We start from the raw sequence: 20,470 nt of genomic DNA, 5'->3' as shown, positions 1-20,470 counted from the left end.
GGTTGTATTCTCGTTTTCTTGGTCTCATTTTATAGAATGGAAAACTTATTATAGAAATAGAGGTGATTTTGATTGGTTTTACTATGAAAAGAACCTGGAAATGGAGCTCAAAATAGGGGAAATGTTTGATTTTTGTCGATGTTCAAAAGTAAACAGAGTATGTCATTGTTCAATAAATGTCCAACTAGCCATTCTAATATGCAGTCATGAATAGGTTGACATTATTTGTACAAATATTACAGTATTGCAGTAGTCTGCATAACAGTAAATCTTCTATTTTTTGTTTGAATAAAAATTCAAAATAGAAAGCAAGAGTAATATCAGAGGGGTCTGGAGATGTGACTGATGAACAAAGAAAATGTTATTTTAGAGCCAGGAATGTCTGCATTGTTCATTCTGGACCTTATTTTGAAATTGTCATATTTTTTAATTTTCGTGAAATTGGCCAAATTGCAAATTTCTGACCACAGTGTTGGGTAGTTGAAATTGGTAAATGGGCAATTTCTTGTACTCAATCGATAGAAAATACAGAGTTCTAAAGAAATAGCTATGAGTTTGGTCGTCTGGAACAATGGAATTAGCCGAAAATAGGGCTCAAAGTGGACGAAATAGCTGATTTGTAAATATCGCCGAGGTCCCTAACTTCGCGAGAGTGTAATTCCGTCAGTTTTCCATCAAATTTCGTTCTTTTGGTGCCATTACAATTGGGAAAAGATTGTCACTTCATAAGAATTTTTTTTTTTTAAATTTTGCGACACCAGGAGACACCTCAGGATTGGAGGTTTACCTGGAGAGAGTTCCGGGGGTCAATGCCCCCGCGGCCCGGTCATGACCAGGCCTCCTGGTGGATCAGAGCCTGATCAACCAGGCTGTTACTGCTGGCTGCACGCAAACCAACGTACGAGCCACAGCCCGGCTGATCAGGAACCGACTTTAGGTGCTTGTCCAGTGCCAGCTTGAAGACTGCCAGGGGTCTGTTGGTAATCCCCCTTATGTATGCTGGGAGGCAGTTGAACAGTCTCGGGCCCCTGACACTTATTGTATGGTCTCTTAACGTGCTAGTGACACCCCTGCTTTTCATTGGGGGGATGTTGCATCGTCTGCTAAGTCTTTTGCTTTCGTAGTGAGTGATTTTCGTTTGCAAGTTCGGTACTAGTCCCTCTAGGATTTTCCAGGTGTATATAATCATGTATCTCTCCCGCCTGCGTTCCAGGGAATACAGGTTCAGGAACCTCAAGCGCTCCCAGTAATTGAGGTGTTTTATCTCCGTTATGCGCGCCGTGAAGGTACTCTGTACATTTTCTAGGTCAGCAATTTCACCTGCCTTGAAAGGTGCTGTTAGTGTGCAGCAATATTCCAGCCTAGATAGAACAAGTGACCTGAAGAGTGTCATCATGGGCTTGGCAGCCCTCGTTTTGAAGGTTCTCATTATCCATCCTGTCATTTTTCTAGCAGATGCGATTGATACAATGTTATGGTCCTTGAAGGTGAGATCCTCCGACATGATCACTCCCAGGTCTTTGACGTTGGTGTTTCACTCTATTTTGTGGCCAGAATTTGTTTTGTACTCTGATGAAGATTAATTTCCTCGTGGAGGTTGTGACAGTCAAGGGGTTAAAGGTATTCAATGCATCTGGCGGTTAACTTGCTAATGTTGATGCAACAGTTGTGTAGAATAAATCAAAAACTATTTGCCACTTCAGTTTTTTCATGGCATACCTTGTTATCGATATTTAAGATAAGATTTTGTTTGGATTTTTAACCCCGGAGGGTTAGTCACCCAGGATAACCCAAGAAAGTCAGTGCATCATTAAGGACTGTCTAACTTATTTCCACTGGGGCCCTTAATCAGTGTACTTGTGAAAGAATATTAGACTCACCAGTTCACGTATATTGGACGTATGGCATGATTTGTTTACTCTTGAACATTGGCAAAAATCGAACATTTCCGCTAATTTGAGCTCAATTTCGAGGTACTTTTCATCATGAAGCCAATCAAAATCATCTCTATTTCTGTCATATATCTTCTATTCTATCAAGAGACCAAGAAAGCGAGAATACAACCATAAATACCATATGAAAATACACTGCAAAGTTGCTGTTTTAAACCAAAAACATGGTCGGAGTTTTTTTTTATTATGCATTGCATCCTGAAGGTTTTTTTTTTTACTGCGCACACTGACCATGCACACCCGTTCTTTCATGTGTAGGCCTACCAGCTTTCTTCCGCTTGATTTGAAGGCGCTAGAATTTTTGTGTACAAGTATAGTAACTTGCTACCTGTCACTGCCTCTTCTCCACTCAAGGAAGTAGAGATAAAGGGTGTAATAGAGGAAATATGGTGGGAATTGTGATGACCGGCCCGGCCTACCTCCCGCCCATCAGCTGATCACCTGACATAGGCCTATTATTGAATAATGCCTACTGATATATCCCTTGGGATGAGCCTATTGACTGTGTACACTGGTGCAGCTGGTGGTAGTGATGTGTGAGGTCGTTTAATACAGTTGTCATAGACCGGCTGCCACCAGTTACGGTGCAGCTCCTGGGCTCTTCATCCAGGGAATTGAAGCTACTCTCATACCTCGTATCATATATGATTCTCTTACTCCCCCCAAGCGTTGTATGACCCCCTACGGGTTTACAGTTTCCCCTATCAAAATATCTACCCCATCAGCTGACCACAGCTAAGCTAGGCCTACTGACTTAGGCCTAGCTAGTTTTTTGAAACTTTTACAATGGTATTTTATAGTAAATCATAGAATTAAACAAAAGACAACTCAGAGAGTAAATAAGGAAATAAGCCACTTGGGCCTTTTTGGGTTTTCTCAAGTAATTTACTCTTATTAAACTATGAAAAATAACCAGAGTGAAAAGTCAAAATTCGAAGTGGTTTTTGTGATTTATCATGAAAGACCTTGGAATTTCGCTATTTTTTTTCGCTGGTTATTTTGCATATAGTGATATCACTACTGTGATCTTATTGCATAAATTTAACTATGATAATTGTACTTGGGTGTACCTGTACTTAAATAAACTAGCTAGATTTAGGCAGTATTATTTAGGTATAGGTACACCTAAGTACAATTCATAGTTTATTATACAAGTAAATTACCTAAGATAAACCAAAAAAAAATCAGTGACTTATTTCCATTGGGTCCAGTAATTATTTTTTTTTCTTTTTTACACTGGTCTTAAAAGTTCACACAGGTACATAAAATTACATTATATACAGTATTACCACTATGGAAGTGCTCTTGATCCAGGGAACTTTACTTACTTTTTCGTTAAACTGGACCCTAATGCTTCTCATTCCCAGGAGCTGTTTGGCCCCCTGTGGGTTGAGCACTTAACTCTCGATTAGAATAAAATATTGTAAACGGGACCTATTGGGGTCGGTGCCTAAACTTTTATTCATCACTAAGGTTCCTAAATTAAAACATCACTCAACATTATTGGGTTATTCTTGGCATAATCTACAGTGTAGATTGTGCTCAAAACACCTGTGTGCCCTCAAAACGATCCAGATTTTGTGCCTTCAAAACCTCGAATACCCAGAGGATAAATAGAAGCTTGCCATATACATATAAATATACATATAAATATACCATATACATATAAATAGAAGCTTACCATATACATATAACCATATTACTGAGGAGAGGAACTTAAGAAATCAAAGAAATAAAAGAAGCCAAGAGAGATTACAAAATAAGTTGCAAATGAATTTAAGACCAACATAGGTCAGTTTACTGTTTGGCAAAGAAATGTGTATAAACTTTTAACACTTCTGTTCTTGTTCGGGAAGATACTTGTGAAATTGTAAATCTGTAAAATTATGTAGGTCAGGACAAAAATAAGTTATATATAATCAGGCAGGAGAGATACATGATTATATACACCTGGAAAATCCTAGAGGGACTAGTACCGAACTTGCACACGAAAATCACTCACTACGAAAGCAAAAGACTCGGCAGACGATGCAACATCCCCCCAATGAAAAGCAGGGGTGTCACTAGCACGTTAAGAGACAATACAATAAGTGTCAGGGGCCCGAGACTGTTCAACTGCCTCCCAGCATACATAAGGGGGATTACCAATAGACCCCTGGCTGTCTTCAAGCTGGCACTGGACAAGCACCTAAAGGATGTACCTGACCAGCCGGGCTGTGGCTCGTATGTTGGATTGTGTGCAGCCAGCAGTAACAGCCTGGTTGATCAGGCTCTGATCCACCAGGAGGCCTGGTCACAGACCGGGCCGCGGGGGCGTTGACCCCCGGAACTCTCTCCAGGTAAACTCCAGGACCCTGGCTCTCAGGCCATACAAGTATCGCACCGACCCTGAAAGAGTTGAGTAGCATTTTTGTGGAGTTAGGCTATATCTGTAGTTTTTATTACCATGGGATAATTTCTGTGTCCAGATTCTGTGATGGTATTTTTTTCTCAGTTCTTAACGAATATGGAGTTCCATGAGTTTGGGCCTGGGGTAGTCTGCATTGGCATGATATTAGTGGCCTTTTCAGAGTAGAATGGGGGTTAGTTATGTCCAAGAATTATGGAGATGCTGGCAGAGTTTAGAAAAAAATGATCTGGATTGTCACTTTAGTTTGATAAATGGCTCGCTGAACAGTTTTTGTACCATCTTTAAACAAGAGAGCCCAATACTGTTGAATATGATGGTATATGATTTATTCATTATGAGCCAAGATGATGGAAAAATCTTATGTTTGCATTTTGATATAAATTTAAAATTCAAGTAGTATCCATCACATCTGAAAAGGTCTCGGTGAGTATCCTTTGTAAGTTACTATATGCCTCAAAAAACATTACTTTGTCTTTAGCTACTACTATGATCAATCTTTGCCTCACTTATGGTATTTGTGCCTGGGGATCCTTCTACAGTAACTCAGCAAAAAGCCTCTACAATATTTGAATGGTCACTCAAGAAGATACAACACAACACATGCCTCCATTCTTCAAAAGTTTAAACTTATTCAGCATATAACACATTCACTCTTTGTACTGTGCATACTATACAGTATATACAGGATAATACAGTGGACCCCCGCATAACGATGGCATCGCATAGCGATTTTTCCGCATAACGATTACTTTTATCGCAAAATTTTTGCCGCGCATACCGATTAAAAACCCGCATACCGATTTTCGTCCGAGACGCGTCCAATGTGCCCTCAGCCAGCCTCACATGTGCCGCTCCGTCCCATTGTTTACCAGCCAGCCTCCGCGGTAACATCCAAGCATACACTCGGAATATTTCGTATTATTACAGTATTTTCGGTGCTGTTTCTGGAAAATAAGTGACCATGGGCCCCAAGAAAGCTTCTAGTGCCAACCCTGTGGTAAAAAGGGTGAGAATTAGTATGGAAATTAAGAAAGATTTTGAAGGGTTTGGGGCTAACCCTGAGAAGCCTATGCCAGTTGTGGAATCCACTGTGCCTACTTCAGAGATTAAGGAAATGTGTGCACAGTGGGTTGAACTGCAAACCTTTATAGATGAAAATCACCCTGACACAGCTGTTGCAAGCCGTGCTGGTGACTATTTCAATGACAATGTTGTGGCCCATTTTAGACAAATCGTAAAGGAACGGGAGGTACAGAGCTCTATGGACAGATTTGTTGTGCGACAGAGGTCCAGTGACTCTCAAGCTGGTCCTAGTGGCATTAAAAGAAGAAGGGAAGTAACCCCGGAAAAGGACTTGCTACCTCAAGTCGTAATGGAAGGGGATTCCCCTTCTAAACAGTAAGAAGATAATGCTCTCCCCTCCTCCCATCCCATCAATCATCACCAGATCTTCAATAAAAGTAAGTGTCATTTAATTGTGCATGCCTTTTTCAGTTTGTGTGTATTAAAATTAACATTTCATGTAGTAAAAAAATTTTTTTTTCATACTTTTGGCCGTCTTGCACGGATTAATTTTATTTCCATTATTTCTTATGGGGAAAATTCATTCGCATAACGATTATTTCGCATAACGATGAGCCCTCTTGCACGGATTAAAATCGTTAACCGGGGGTCCACTGTATATGCAAATGTATACCCAACCCTGAATCTTTCTGGAGAGTTGCAGCAGAACTCATAGGTATAATACAAGAAACAGATGCCCCTTCGATATCCCCAGTGTTTGGCATGACCTGAGCAAAACTCATTGCTAGTAAAAGGCCTCAAAATCTGGAATGCCCTGTCTGAAGATTCCTAGGGTTCCCCCTCTACCATCTGTTTCAAAGTTATTTTAAAAAGGCACCTCTTTACCCTAATTTGATTCATGAGTAGTAGGTTGGTAGACAGCAACCACCGAGGGAGGTACGTACTACCGTTCTGCCAAGCGAGTGTGAAACGGAACCTGTAACTGTTTTTACATGATGGTAGGATTGCTGGTGTCTTTGTTCTGTCTCAAAAACATGCTGGATAACAGGTATATCTTGCTGCTTCTGCTTACATTTAGGTCACACTACACAAGCATGCACATGCATATATACATCTAGGTTTTTCTTCTTTTTCTTAATAGTTCTTGTTCTTCTTTATTTCCTCTATTCTGCATGGGGAAGTGGAAAAGAATCTTTCCTCCCTAAGCCATGCGCGTCGTATGAGGCGACTAAAATGTCCGGAGCAATAGGTTAGTAACACCTTCTTCTGTAGAAAATAGTAAAAAAGAGAAGAAAAACTTTATAAAACTGGGATACTTGAATGTGTGGATGTAGTGCAAGTGATAGAGATGAATGCTAATGTTATGAATGAAAAGAAGTTGGATGTCCTAGCTCTTAAGTGAAACAAAGCTGAAGGGGATAGGTGAGTTTCAGTGGGAAGAAATAAATGGGATTAAGTCAGGAGCCTGGCCCATGGCTGGGCTCTGAGAGTAGTCAAACTCTCAAAGCTCTGCAAAGGTAAGGTAAAGGAGTATCTGAGAGAGTTAGAGCTAAGGAAGGGGTAGCAATAATGTTGAAGGATCAGTTATGGAAGGAGAAAAAGGAATATAAATGTATAAATTCAAGGATTATGTGGACTAAAATAAGGGTCGGATGCAAAAAGTAGGTCATAATAAGTGTGTATGCACCTGGAAAAGAGAGGAGTGTAGAGGAGAGAGAGATTTTGGGAGGTATTAAGTGAATGTGTAGGAACTTTTGGACCAAGTGGGAGAGTAATTGTGGTAGGGGACCTAAATGCTAAAGTAGGAGAAACATTTAGAGAGGGTGTGGTAGGTAAGTTTGGGGTGCCAGGTGTAAATGATAATGGGGACCCTTTGATTGAACTTTGTATAGACAGGGATTTGGTTATAGGTAATACATATTTTAAGAAAAAGAGGATAAATAAGTATACAGTATATGATGTAGGACATAATGACTAGTTTGTTTGACTATGTATTGGTAGATTAGACTGTTGAGTAGACTTCAGGATGTACATGTTTATAGAGGGGCCACAGATATATCAGATCACTTTTTAGTTGTAGCTACACTGAGAGTAAAAGGTAGAGGGGATACAAGGAAAATAGAAGCAGCAAGTAAGAGAGAAGTGAAGGTTTATAAACTAAAGGAGGAGGCAGTTAGGGTAAGATATAAACAACTATTGGAGGATGATGGGCTAGTGAGAGTATAGGCAATGGGGGTCAAAGATGTATGGGGTTAGGTTTAAGAATGTAGTGTTAGTGTTCAGCAGAAGTCTGTGGTTACAAGAAAGTGGGTGCGGAAGGGAAGAAGAGCGATTGGTGGAATGATGTAGTAAGGGATAAAAAGTTACCATATGAGAGGTTTTTACAAAGTACTAGTGATGTAAGGAGGGAGGAGTATATGGAGAGAAAATGAGAGGTTAAGAGAATGGTGAAGCAATGTAAAAAGAGAGCAAATGAGAGAGTGGGCGAGATGTTATCAACCAATTTTGTTGAAAATAAGAAAAAGTCTTGGAGTGAGATTAATAAGTTGAGGAAGGCTAGGGAATGAATGGATTTGATAGTTAAAAATAGGACACATGACATCTCCACTGCCTCCAGGCTTCTCCTTGTTGCAATATTCACCACCCATGTTTCAGACCCATATAAGAGCATTGGTATAACTATACTCTCATACAGGCCCCTCTTTGCTTCCATGGACAAAGTTCTTTGTCTCCACAGATTCCTAAGTGCACCACTCGCCTTTTCCCCCTTCATCAATTCTGTGATTCGCCTCATCTTTCATAAACCCATTTGCTGACACGTCCACTCCTAAATGACCGAATACATTCACCGCCTCCATACTCTCCCTCCAGTCTGATATCCAATCTTTCATCACCTAATTTGTTTTATCCTCATCACCTTACTCTTTCCTATTCAGTGGAACCCCAGTTTTCGTCCAGTCCGGTTATTGTACAGTTCAGTTTTCAACCACTTTTTTCGGCAAAATTTTCCCTGTTTTCGTACATCTGCTCGGAAATCATTCATACCAGATGTGTCCGCCTGCCCTTGGGACGCGGCTGCTCATATGTTGGCGACTCAGTCTGCCTTTGTTACTTGTACAGGGTGGTAGTGGTAGTGATGGTGGTAGAGGGTGGTAGTGATGGTGGACCCTCTACCACCATCACTATCACCCTCTACCACCATCACTATCACCCTCTACCACCATCACTATCACCCTCTACCACCATCACTATCACCCTCTACCACCATCACTATCACCCTCTACCACCATCACTATCACCCTCTACCACCATCACTACCACCCTGTATGAGTAACAAAAGCAGACTGAGTAACGAATATACGAGTGGCTGCATCCCACGGGCAGGCAAACGCATCTGGTACATAAGATTTCCAAGCAGATGTACGAAAATGGGGAAAATTTCACCGAAAAGAGTGGTCAAAAACTGAATTGTACGATAACCAAACTGGACGAAAACCGGGGTTCCACTGTATAGGAAAGAGTAAGGTGATGAGGATAAAAAAATTAGGTGACGAAAGAGTGGTGGTAGAGATAACCTCTCCTCCCTCTCCCTTCCTTGCCGTGTTCCATATGCCAACAAGAACATAAGAAAGAAGGAGCACTGCAGCAGGCTTATTGGCCCATATGAGCCAAGTTCAAGTCTCCCACCAGCTTAAGCCACTGCCTTAACCTAGTCAGGTCAATCAAATTCACTTAAGGGTGGAGCACAGCATCTGACCTAGTAGCACAAGCTAGTCAGGTCCATCACACACCCACCCACACCCACTCATGTACACCTACCATCTGACTTAAGACCTGCTCGACATACAACCACTCGACTTACGACCATGTTTTGTATGCAGATGTTCTGGGAAATAAACAACTGTTTGTTGTACACAGTGTTTCTCCTAAATCTTACAGTATAAAATACAGTACTGACAGCATAAAAAGTAAAGTAAAAAATGAAATACGAAAATAAAACAATAAAATAAAATCATTACATAATGTGATGCTGATATTCAGTAGTAAGGTTCGACTTGCCTCCATTTTGACTTACGACCGGTTAGTCGGAACCAAGCTCGGTCGTAAGTCGGATAGTAGGTTTATTTATCCAACCTATTTTTAAAACTACACAATGTCTTAGCTTCTATGACAGTACTCGGGAGTTTGTTCCACTCGTCTACAACTCTATTACCAAACCAGTGCTTTCCTATATTCTTCCTGAATCTGAATTCTTCCAACTTAAATTCATTGCTGCAAGTCCTGTCTGTGCTAGATATTTTTAGCAGTCTATTTACATCCCCTTTATTAATTCCCGTTTTCCATTCATACACCTTGATCATATCCTTCCTAATTCTACGCCTTTCTAGAGTGCAGATTCAGGGCCCTCAGTCTATCCTCATTGCGAAGATTTTTGATACATGGGATCAACTTTGTCATCCTCCTTTGTACATTTTCCAGTGCATTTATATCCATTCTGTAATATGGTGACCAAAACTGTCCAGCATAATCTAAATGAGGCCTAACCAAAGATACATAGAGTTGAAGAACAACCTGAGGACTTCTGTTATTTATACTTCTTGATATGAAGCCAAGGATTCTGTTAGCTTTATTGCAAATAATTATGCACTGTTGTCTTGGTTTCAGATTACTGCTAACCAGAACTCCTAAATTGTTTTTGCAATCTGTAATATTAAGATCTAATACATTATTTAGTTTGCGTATGACATGGTTATTTTCTTGTCCAACATTTAGAACTTTGCATTTGTTTATATTAAACTGCATCTGCCACTCCTCCGACCACTGCATCTGCCACTTCTCCGACCACTGTATCAGTCTATTCAAATCATCCTGGAGTGCTCTAATGTCCTCGTTAGAATGAATTGGATGACCTATTTTGGTGTCATCAGCAAATTTGCTTATGTCGCTATTTATTCCCTCATCTATGTTGTTTATGTAAAATATGAACAAGGGGACCAACACTGACCCCTATGGAACACCGCTTGTGATGTGCTCCCATTCTGATTTCTCCCCATTTATGCAAACTCTTTGCTGCCTATTTATCAACCATGCCTCTACCCGGGAAAAAATTTCTCCTCCTATTCCATGCCTTACATTTCCTCAGTAGCTTCTGATGTGGAACTCAATCGAAAGCCTTGCTGAAATCCATATACACAGTATCATACTAAATACCATGATCTACCTCCTCAAATACCTTAGTGAAGAAAGTTAGTAAATTCATAAGACAGGAACGCCCCTTTGTAAAACCGTGCTGAGGTTCTTTAATCAATTTATGCCTTTCAAGATGGCTACAAATTGCTTCAGCAATTGATTCCATAAATTTTCTCACTATGGAGGTAAGGCTTATTATTGCGTGGGGTGCCTTGAAGATATGACGGTTGAAGTAATACACACTTGGTTGGTTGGTAACACTTATACATGTACAGTGGACCCCCGGTTAACGATATTTTTTCATTCCAGAAGTATGTTCAGGTGCCAGTACTGACCGAATTTGTTCCCATAAGGAATATTGTGAAGTAGATTAGTCCATTTCAGACCCCCAAACATACATGTACAAACGCACTTATGTAAATACACTTACATAATTGGTCGCATTGGGAGGTGATCGTTAAGCGGGGGTCCACTGTATTGGCAAAGACGTGAGGGGAGAAAGCCCAGCCTACCTGTTGAGTCTAACGCCTGTGGTGGTAATGAGAGCGTCATTTAGATTATGCTGCTCAGTTTTGGTCTCCTTACTACAGGATGGATATAGACTCATTGGAGAACATACAAAGAAGAATGATTTACTGTGTAAGGAATCTCCCGTATGAAGATAGACTTAGAACCTTGAATCTCCACTCTCTGGAGAGACTTAGAATGAGGGGAGATATCATTGAAGTGTACAAGTGGATGATGGGTATAAACAAAGGTGATATTAATAAAGTGCTGAAGGTGTCGAACCAGGTCGAAATAATGGATTTAAGTTGGATAAATTTATATTTAGAAAGGACATAGGTATTTTATTATTTATTTTATTATCACTGGCCGATTCCCACCAAGGCAGGGTGGCCTGAAAAAGAAAACTTTCACCATCATTCACTCCATCACTGTCTTGCCAGAAGGGTGCTTTACACTAGTTTTTAAACTGCAACATTAACACCCCTCCTTCAGAGTGCAGGCACTGTACTTCCCATCTCCAGGACTCAAGTCTGGCCTGCTGGTTTCCCTGAACCCCTTCATAAATGTTACTTTGCTCACACTCCAACAGCACGTCAAGTATTAAAAACCATTTGTCTCCATTCACTCCTATCAAACACACTCACGCATGCCTGCTGGAAGTCCAAGCCCCTCGCACACAAAACCTCCTTTACCCCCTCCCTCCAACCTTTCCTAGGCCGACCCCTACCCCGCCTTCCTTCCACTACAGACTGATACACTCTTGAAGTCACTCTGTTTCGCTCCATTCTCTCTACATGTCCGAACCACCTCAACAACCCTTCCTCAGCCCTCTGGACAACAGTTTTGGTAATCCCGCACCTCCTCCTAACTTCCAAACTACGAATTCTCTGCATTATATTCACACCACACATTGCCCTCAGACATGACATCTCCACTGCCTCCAGCCTTCTCCTCGCTGCAACATTCATCACCCGTGCTTCACACCCATATAAGAGCGTTGGTAAAACTATACTCTCATACATTCCCCTCTTTGCCTCCAAGGACAAAGTTCTTTGTCTCCACAGACTCCTAAGTGCACCACTCACCCTTTTCCCCTCATCAATTCTATGATTCACCTCATCTTTCGTAGACCCATCCGCTGACACGTCCACTCCCAAATATCTGAATACATTTACCTCCTCCATACTCTTTCCCTCCAATCTTTCATCACCTAATCTTTTTGTTATCCTCATAACCTTATTCTTTCCTGTATTCACTTTTAATTTTCTTCTTTTGCACACCCTACCTAATTCATCCACCAATCTCTGCAACTTCTCTTCAGAATCTCCCAAGAGCACAGTGTCATCAGCAAAGAGCAACTGTGACAACTCCCACTTTGTGTGATTCTTTATCTTTTAACTCCACGCCTTTTGCCAAGACCCTCGCATTTACTTCTCTTACAACCCCATCTATAAATATATTAAACAACCATGGTGACATCACACATCCTTGTCTAAGGCCTACTTTTACTGGGAAATAATTTCCCTCTTTCCTACATACTCTAACTTGAGCCTCACTATCCTCGTAAAAACTCTTCACTGCTTTCAGTAACCTACCTCCTACACCATACACCTGCAACATCTGCCACATTGCCCCCCTATCCACCCTTTCATACGCCTTTTCCAAATCTATAAATGCCACAAAGACCTCTTTAGCCTTATCTAAATACTGTTCACTTATATGTTTCACTGTAAACACCTGGTCCACACACCCCCTACCTTTCCTAAAGCCTCCTTGTTCATCTGCTAACCTATTCTCCGTCTTACTCTTAATTCTTTCAATAATAACTCTACCATACACTTTACCAGGTGGTATAAACCTTGGTAATAAATACCGACAAGTTGGTTTAGAAAGACACGTAAGCAAACACTATAACATATTTATTAGAAAACGTTTCGGTCCTGGGACCTTGATCACTTCTAACATACAGAGGTAGAAAGACATTATATATATAGGCGGAGAGTGAAATGTGACGCACGTGACCTGAGGAATGTCATAAGAACATAAGAATGGAGGAACACTGTAGAAGGCCTACTGGCCCATGCGAGGCAGGTCCTTATCAAAACAGCCTCTGCCTATGATGAGGACGGGTAGACGATGAAATCATGTGACTCCTGTGTTGTTGGGTTGGTGCTGCTTAAGTATCATGTATGCCAATGTTTTTGAAATTTTGTAGTTTCCAGTGTTGCGTTCTATAGTGTTGGTGTCGGTCACCGACACTATAGAACGCAACACTGGAAACTACAAAATTTCAAAAACATTGGCATACATGATACTTAAGCAGCACCAACCCAACAACACAGGAGTCACATGATTTCATCGTCTACCCGTCCTCATCATAGGCAGAGGCTGTTTTGATAAGGACCTGCCTTGCATGGGCCAGTAGGCCTTCTACGGTGTTCCTCCATTCTTATGTTCTTATGACATTCCTCAGGTCACGTGCGTCACATTTCACTCTCCGCCTATATATATAATGTCTTTCTACCTCTGTATGTTAGAAGTGATCAAGGTCCCAGGACCGAAACGTTTTCTAATAAATATGTTATAGTGTTTGCTTACGTGTCTTTCTAAACCAACTTTACCAGGTATACTCAACAGACTTATCCCCCTATAATTTTTGCACTCTTTTGTCCCCTTTGCCTTTATACAAAGGAACTATGCATGCTCTCTGCCAATCCCTAGGTACCTTACCCTCTTCCATACATTTATTAAATAATTGCACCAACCACTCCAAAACTATATCCCCACCTGCTTTTAACATTTCTATCTTTATCCCATCAATCCCGGCTGCCTTACCCCCTTTCATTTTACCTACTGCCTCACGAACTTCCCCCACACTCACAACTGGCTCTTCCTCACTCCTACAAGATGTTATTCCTCATTGCCCTATACACGAAATCACAGCTTCCCTATCTTCATCAACATTTAACAATTCCTCAAAATATTCCCTCCATCTTCCCAATTCCTCTAATTCTCCATTTAATAACTCTCCTCTTCTATTTTTAACTGACAAATCCATTTGTTCTCTAGGCTTCCTTAACTTGTTAATCTCACCCCAAAACTTTTTCTTATTTTCAACAAAATTTGTTGATAACATCTCACCCACTGTCTGATTTGCTCTCTTTTTTACATTGCTTCACCACTCTCTTAACCTCTCTCTTTTTCTCCATATACTCTTCCCTCCTTGCATCACTTCTACTTTGTAAAAACTTCTCATATGCTAACTTTTTCTCCCTTACTGCTCTCTTTACATCATCAGGTAAGTACTGGTTTTCAAACAGAGTTGTGGATGCGTGGAACAATCTTCTGAGTGGGTGATCGAGGCTAGGGCCTTGGGTGGATTTAAAAAGAGATTGGACAAATAGACGAGTGGGAGGGGCTGGGTTTGATTGGTGTCATTGGGTACGGGAGGATATTCTTGGGTAGCTTTGGGTATGGGTCGTTTTGATAAGGATCTGCCTTGTATGGGCCAGTATTCCTCCTGCAGTGTTCTTTCATTCTTATGTTCTTATGTACATACTCTATCTTGAGCCTCACTATCCTCATAAAAGCTCTTCACTGCTTTCAGTAACCTACCTCCTGTTCCATACATTTGCAACATCTGCCATATTGCTCCCCTATCCACCCTGTCATATGCCTTTTCCAAATCCATAAATGCCACAAAAACCTCTTTACCCTTATCTAAATACTGTTCATCTATATGCTTCACTGTAAACACTTGGGCTACACACCCCCTACCCTTTCCTAAAGCCTCCTTGTTCATCTGCTGTCCTGCTCTTCATCTTACTCTTAATTCTTTCAGTAATAACTCTACCATATACTTTACCAGGTATACTCACCAGACTACTACTTTCAACAAACCGGCCATATCCCACAGAGGCGGGGTGGCCCAAAAGGAAAAACGAATGTTTCTCCTTTTACATTCAGTAATATATACAGGAGAAGGGGTTACTAGCCCCTTGCTCCTGGCATTTTAGTCGCCTCTTACAACACGCATGGCTTACGGAGGAAGAATTCTGTTCCACTTCCCCATGGAGAACTCACCAGACTTATTACCCTATAATTTTTGCACTCTCTTTTGTCCCCTTTGCCTTTATACAAAGGAACTACGCATGCTCTCTTCCAGTCCCCAGGTACCTTGCTCTCTTCCATACATTTATTAAATAGAAACATCAACCACTCCAAAATTATATCCCCATCTGCTCTTAACATTTCTGTCTTTACCCCATCAATTCCTGCTGCCTTAACCCCTTTCATTTTACCCACTGCCTCATGAACTTCCCCCCACACTCACAACTGGCTCTTCTTCACTCCTACAACATGTTATTCCTCCTTGCCCTATACACAAAATGACAGCTTCCTTATCTTCATCAACATTTAACAATTCCTAAAAATATTCCCTCCATCTTCCCAATACCTCTTAACTCTCCATTTAATAACTCTCCTCTCCTCTCCTATTTTTTTTAACTGTCAAATCCATTCATTCCCTAGGCTTCCTCAACTTATTAATCTCGCTCCAAATCTTTTTCTTATTTTCAACAAAATTGGTTGATAACATCTCACCCACTCTCTCATTTGCTCTCTTTTTACATTGCTTCACCACTCTCTTAACCTCACTTTTTCTCTCCATGTACTCCTCCCTCCTTGCATCACTTTTACTTTGTAAAAACCTCTCATATGCTAACTTTTTATCCCTTGCTACTCTCTTTACATCATCATTCCACCAATTGCTCTTCTTCCCTCCCACACCCACTTTCCTGTAACCACAAACTTCTGCTGAACATGCTAACACTACATTCTTAACCTACCTCGTACATCTTCAACCCCATTGCCTATACTCTCGCTAGCCCATCTACGTATCCTCCAATAGTTGTCTATATCTTACCTTATCTGCCTCCTCCTTTAGTTTATAAACCTTCACCTCTCTCTTACTTGCTGTTTCTATTTTCCTTGTATCCCATCTCACTGTAGCTACAACTAAAAAGTGATCTGATGTATCTGTGGCCCCTCTATAAACATGTACATCCTGAAATTTACTCGATAGTCTTGTATCTACTAATACGTCGTCCAGCAAACTACTGTCATTATGCCCTACGTCATATCTTGTATACTTATTTATCCTCTTTTTCTTAAAATATGTATTGCCTATAACCAAACCCCTTTCCATACAAAGTTCAATCAAAGGGCCCCCATTATCATTTACACCTGGCACCCCAAACTTACCTACTACACCCTCTCTAAATGTTTCTCCTACTTTAGTACTTAGGTCCCCTACCACAGTTACTCTCTCGCTTGGTTCAAAAGTTTCTGCACATTCACTTAACATCTCCCAAAATCTTTCTCTCCTCTACACTCCTCTCTTCTCCAGGTGCATAGACACTTATTATGACCCACTTTTTGCATCCTACCTTTATTTTAGTCCACATAATCTTTGAATTTTTACATTTATATTCCCTCTTCTCCTTCCATAACTGATCCTTGAACATTATTGCTACCCCTTCCTTAGCTCTAACACTCTCAGATAATCCTAGCTGAATCCCATATATTTGTTCCCATTGAAATTCGCCTTCCCCCTTCGGCTTTGTTTCACTTAGAGCTGGGACATCCACCTTCTTTTCATTCATAACATTAGCAATCATCTCTTTCTTATCATCCACGCATATTCAAGCATCCCAGTTTTATGAAGTTTTTCTTGTACTCTTTTTTTTAGTATTTTCTACAGAATGGTATGCTTAATCTTAAGTCTGCCTGAAATGCATTGCATAGCTGTGGGCTTTTTCATGTACAGCATATTGTGGAAAATAAACTTTTCTATGCTTTTCATGATTTTTGCCCTTGATTTTACTTATGAGAAAACTTATTTGGGATTTAATTAAATTTCATTATTGATGTTTAACCCTTTCACTGTCCAAACCTTCAAGATTAATATTGCTTCTAGCGTTCACTTTTTAAAAAATATATACAGTAGACCCTCATATTACGTGGTAGTTACGTTCCTGAATATGCCATGTTAAATAAATCCATGCTATATAAACTGAAGAACTTATGATAAAAGTAGGGTTACTTTCCTGGGACCACTCCAAAAGCCACACAATTTTTTTTTTTTATATACATCCAGATCTTACAAAAATAAAAATGATAGTTGTTTTTGTTGCTTAAGACTACAAATGCAACAGAAATATTATTTCCAAACCATACCACGGGTGGGATTTGAACCCGCGGTCAGAGAGTCTCAAAACTCCAGACCGTCGCGTTAACCACTGGACCAGCTAGCCACAATAAGATTCGTCCAACTAGCTGGTGGCTAGCTGGTCCAGTGGCTATCACGACGGTCTGGAGTTTTGAGACTCTCTGACCGCGGGTTCAAATCCCGCCCGTGGTATGGTTTGTTTGCAATCGTGTCATTACGATTTCGTGAGTAATATTATTTCCCTTAAATTGTGTTTACTGCATGTATGTCAGTGATTGTGAAGAGAGTGGAGATGCATAGTGTGGCCCTACTGGGCTGAGGTGGATGGTTGTTGGTAGAAGTGGATGGTTGAGGTTCTGATACTAAAGTCGATGGTTGTAGGAGTGTCCATAAATTCTGTAATAGATCTGTGGCTTCTTTTACCCTGCAGTACATTATATATTATTCCAGAAGCTTGGTACTGCCAGGTTGGAGTCAGAGTTCATTGATGCAACTAGTTTTTTCATCACTTTCCTTGTGTAGTTACACTTGAGTGACTTAACTCCCCGATCCAGTGGTTGTATTAAAGAGGTAAAAATACAACTTTCACATGTGGGGTCACATCCAGCAAAGCTTCCGGATGAGTACGGGAATTATCAAGAATGAAGAGAGCCTTGAATGCAAGGTTCTTGCTGTGCAGGTAAAACTGATTTCAGGAATAAAGTGATGCTTAATTAATTAATATTATTAAAGCAGTCAATAAATATTTCCTCTGTCATCCATACTGACTGGTTTGACCTCCAAATTACTGGTAAGGTGTTTTTATCTACACCTTTCAAAGCATGAGGATTCTTAGAGTTGTAAATAACCATGAGCTTACACTTGAAATCACCTGATGCATTACCACAAAGGAACAAGGTGAAGCAATCCTTTGCTGCCTTGAAGCCCAGTGCAGCCCTGTGGAAACGGTGATCTCACCCACAGCCAAGCGGCAGCCTGAGCTTGGGAAATATCCAGTGAGCAACATGCCAAATTTTTCCCCTCCTGCAAACCGAACCGTGTTAAGTTAATTTTACGAAGTGTTATATAAAATTATGCTGCAATTTTTCAATAGTGCAATAACCAAAACGTGCCAAATAAATCTGTGTAATATGAGGGTCTACTGTATATTAAGTCCATTCAGTTGCTCCATTTGTCCAAGTCTTGGCTATTTCATGAGTATGCCTTCCTTTCTATTGGTTGACCACTAGACACCATCTATTTAACTATTACAACTACCTTATAAAATGCATAGAATTTGGTAATTTGGCCAGTTTTACACAAATTTAAAAAAAATGCTAATTTCAAAATAAACAATGTAGTCATTCCTGGAACTAAAACAACATTTCCTATGTTTATTTTTCACGTATATTACACTTGCGTTCCATTTTGAATTCATAATCATACAATAACAAAATTTACTCTATTTCCCAAATAATAAAATATTACCAGGAATGATTGGTCATGAATTTGGTGTTCCAATAATTGAATCAGACCTATTTAAAACCCATTAAACAGACCGGGGGAATGTAGGGGGGCCTTACGCATCCTTACGAAAATGGACAAAATTAATATTTTCACTTTTTTGAGCCTGATTTTAGGGTACCTCCATTCCTGAAACCAACCAAAATCATCTCTGTATCAGTAGTGTCTTTCATTCTATCAAATGATACCAAGAAACAGCTAATAAAATCATCATAGAAAATACTCCAAAGTTTCTTTCTACTAATAGATGAGGAAGATATTGCCAGAATAGAAGTACTATGGAAACCTACACAGTAGCAGATCAGCCAGGTTGTGGAGGTATGTGAGGCACAGGCAGCAACATCCTGGTTAATCAAGTTGGTCAGCATTGACAAAGACCTCAGGCTTGGCTGTGAGAGTAGGTTTCCAAACAGGGGACAGTAAGATAACTGTATCAACATCCATGGGCCTAGATTGTTCAACATTCTACCAGAGTATACTATCAGAAATACTGCCAGGCCAAGTGTAGAAACCTTTAAGAAGAAATGCACTCAGTATCTCTGCCAAGTGCCAGATGAACTAATTTGCAATAGATGTGTGGGCCATTGTGCTGCCAGAAGCAACATCATAGCTGACCAGCAGGCACCAGACAAGCCTGGCCCATGGCTAGGATGTGAGTAAAAAAGATCTCAAAACCAGTCACAGGTGTATCACAGGTATGCTGGAGTGAGAAGGCTATGATTACCAGAGCAAACATAAGTTCAGAGTATAAAAAAAAAAGATAATGTTAAAACTACTATGCATGATAGGTATATATATCAGATATTCCATGGGTTAGCTACTGTACAAGACTTCAGTAGTAGGTCATGTTACACTGTAATAAACTGTTTCATCAGTTAAGTAATGTAATTATCCATTTTCTGGCAGTACTAGGTTTAAAATTGGTTCAAGTGTTTATTTAGTGTTACATTTTACATATGTGCTGTAGTGTGTGTGTACCTTTGATATACATTTGAAGAGTTTCGAGAGTTCCTCTACTCTGAGCCCAGCCATGGGCCTGGCTCGTCTGGTGCTTGCCTGGTCAACCAGGCTGTTGCTGCTGGAGGCCTTCTGCCCCACATATCCATCACAGCCTGGTTGATCTGGCACCTGGTGAAGATGTGTGTCCAGTTTCCTCTTGAAGGCTTCTACACTTGTTCCAGCCATGTTTCTGATATCTTCTGATAAGATGTTATAGTCTGGGACCCCAGATGCTGATACAGTGCTCCCTTATTGTCCCCACCGCACCCCTGCTCCTCACTGGGTCTACTTTACACTTCCTCCCATATCTCTCACTCCAGTATGTTATGGCAGTGTGCAGATTTGGGACCAGGCCTTCGAGTACTTTCCAGGTATATACATGTATTATCATGTATCTCTCCTCTGCTGCACTGAGTACAAGTTCAAGACAAGAAGGCATTCCCAGTAGTTTTGGTGCTTTACTGTCTCAGTGTGAGCCGTAAATGATCTTTTTACATATTTGTTCTAGCTCTGATACTTCTCCTGCTTTGAATGAGGCCATCAACACTGAGCAATATTCTAAGTGAGGGAGCACTAGTGATTTGAAGAGTGTCACCGTCGGCGGCATTATTTCCCTTGTTTTGAAAGTCCTCAATACCCATCCCGTCATCTTCCTGG

The 20,470-nt window shown here is 40.5% G+C and overlaps 1 protein-coding gene across 6 annotated transcripts in view; it reads left to right on the top strand.

Annotated features, from left to right (window-relative positions):
- LOC128701424 (mitogen-activated protein kinase kinase kinase 10-like) overlaps positions 1 to 20,470 on the top strand; it is a 306,174-nt gene that overhangs the window by 15,923 nt on the left and 269,781 nt on the right. The gene's annotated exons all lie outside the window — the stretch shown is intronic.

The sequence above is a fragment of the Cherax quadricarinatus genome, chromosome 72 (assembly GCF_038502225.1).
Source record: "Cherax quadricarinatus isolate ZL_2023a chromosome 72, ASM3850222v1, whole genome shotgun sequence".
Lineage (NCBI taxonomy): Eukaryota > Metazoa > Arthropoda > Malacostraca > Decapoda > Parastacidae > Cherax > Cherax quadricarinatus.
The sequence above is the reverse complement of the archived record's forward strand: the minus strand, read 5'-3'. Positions and strand labels throughout refer to the sequence as shown.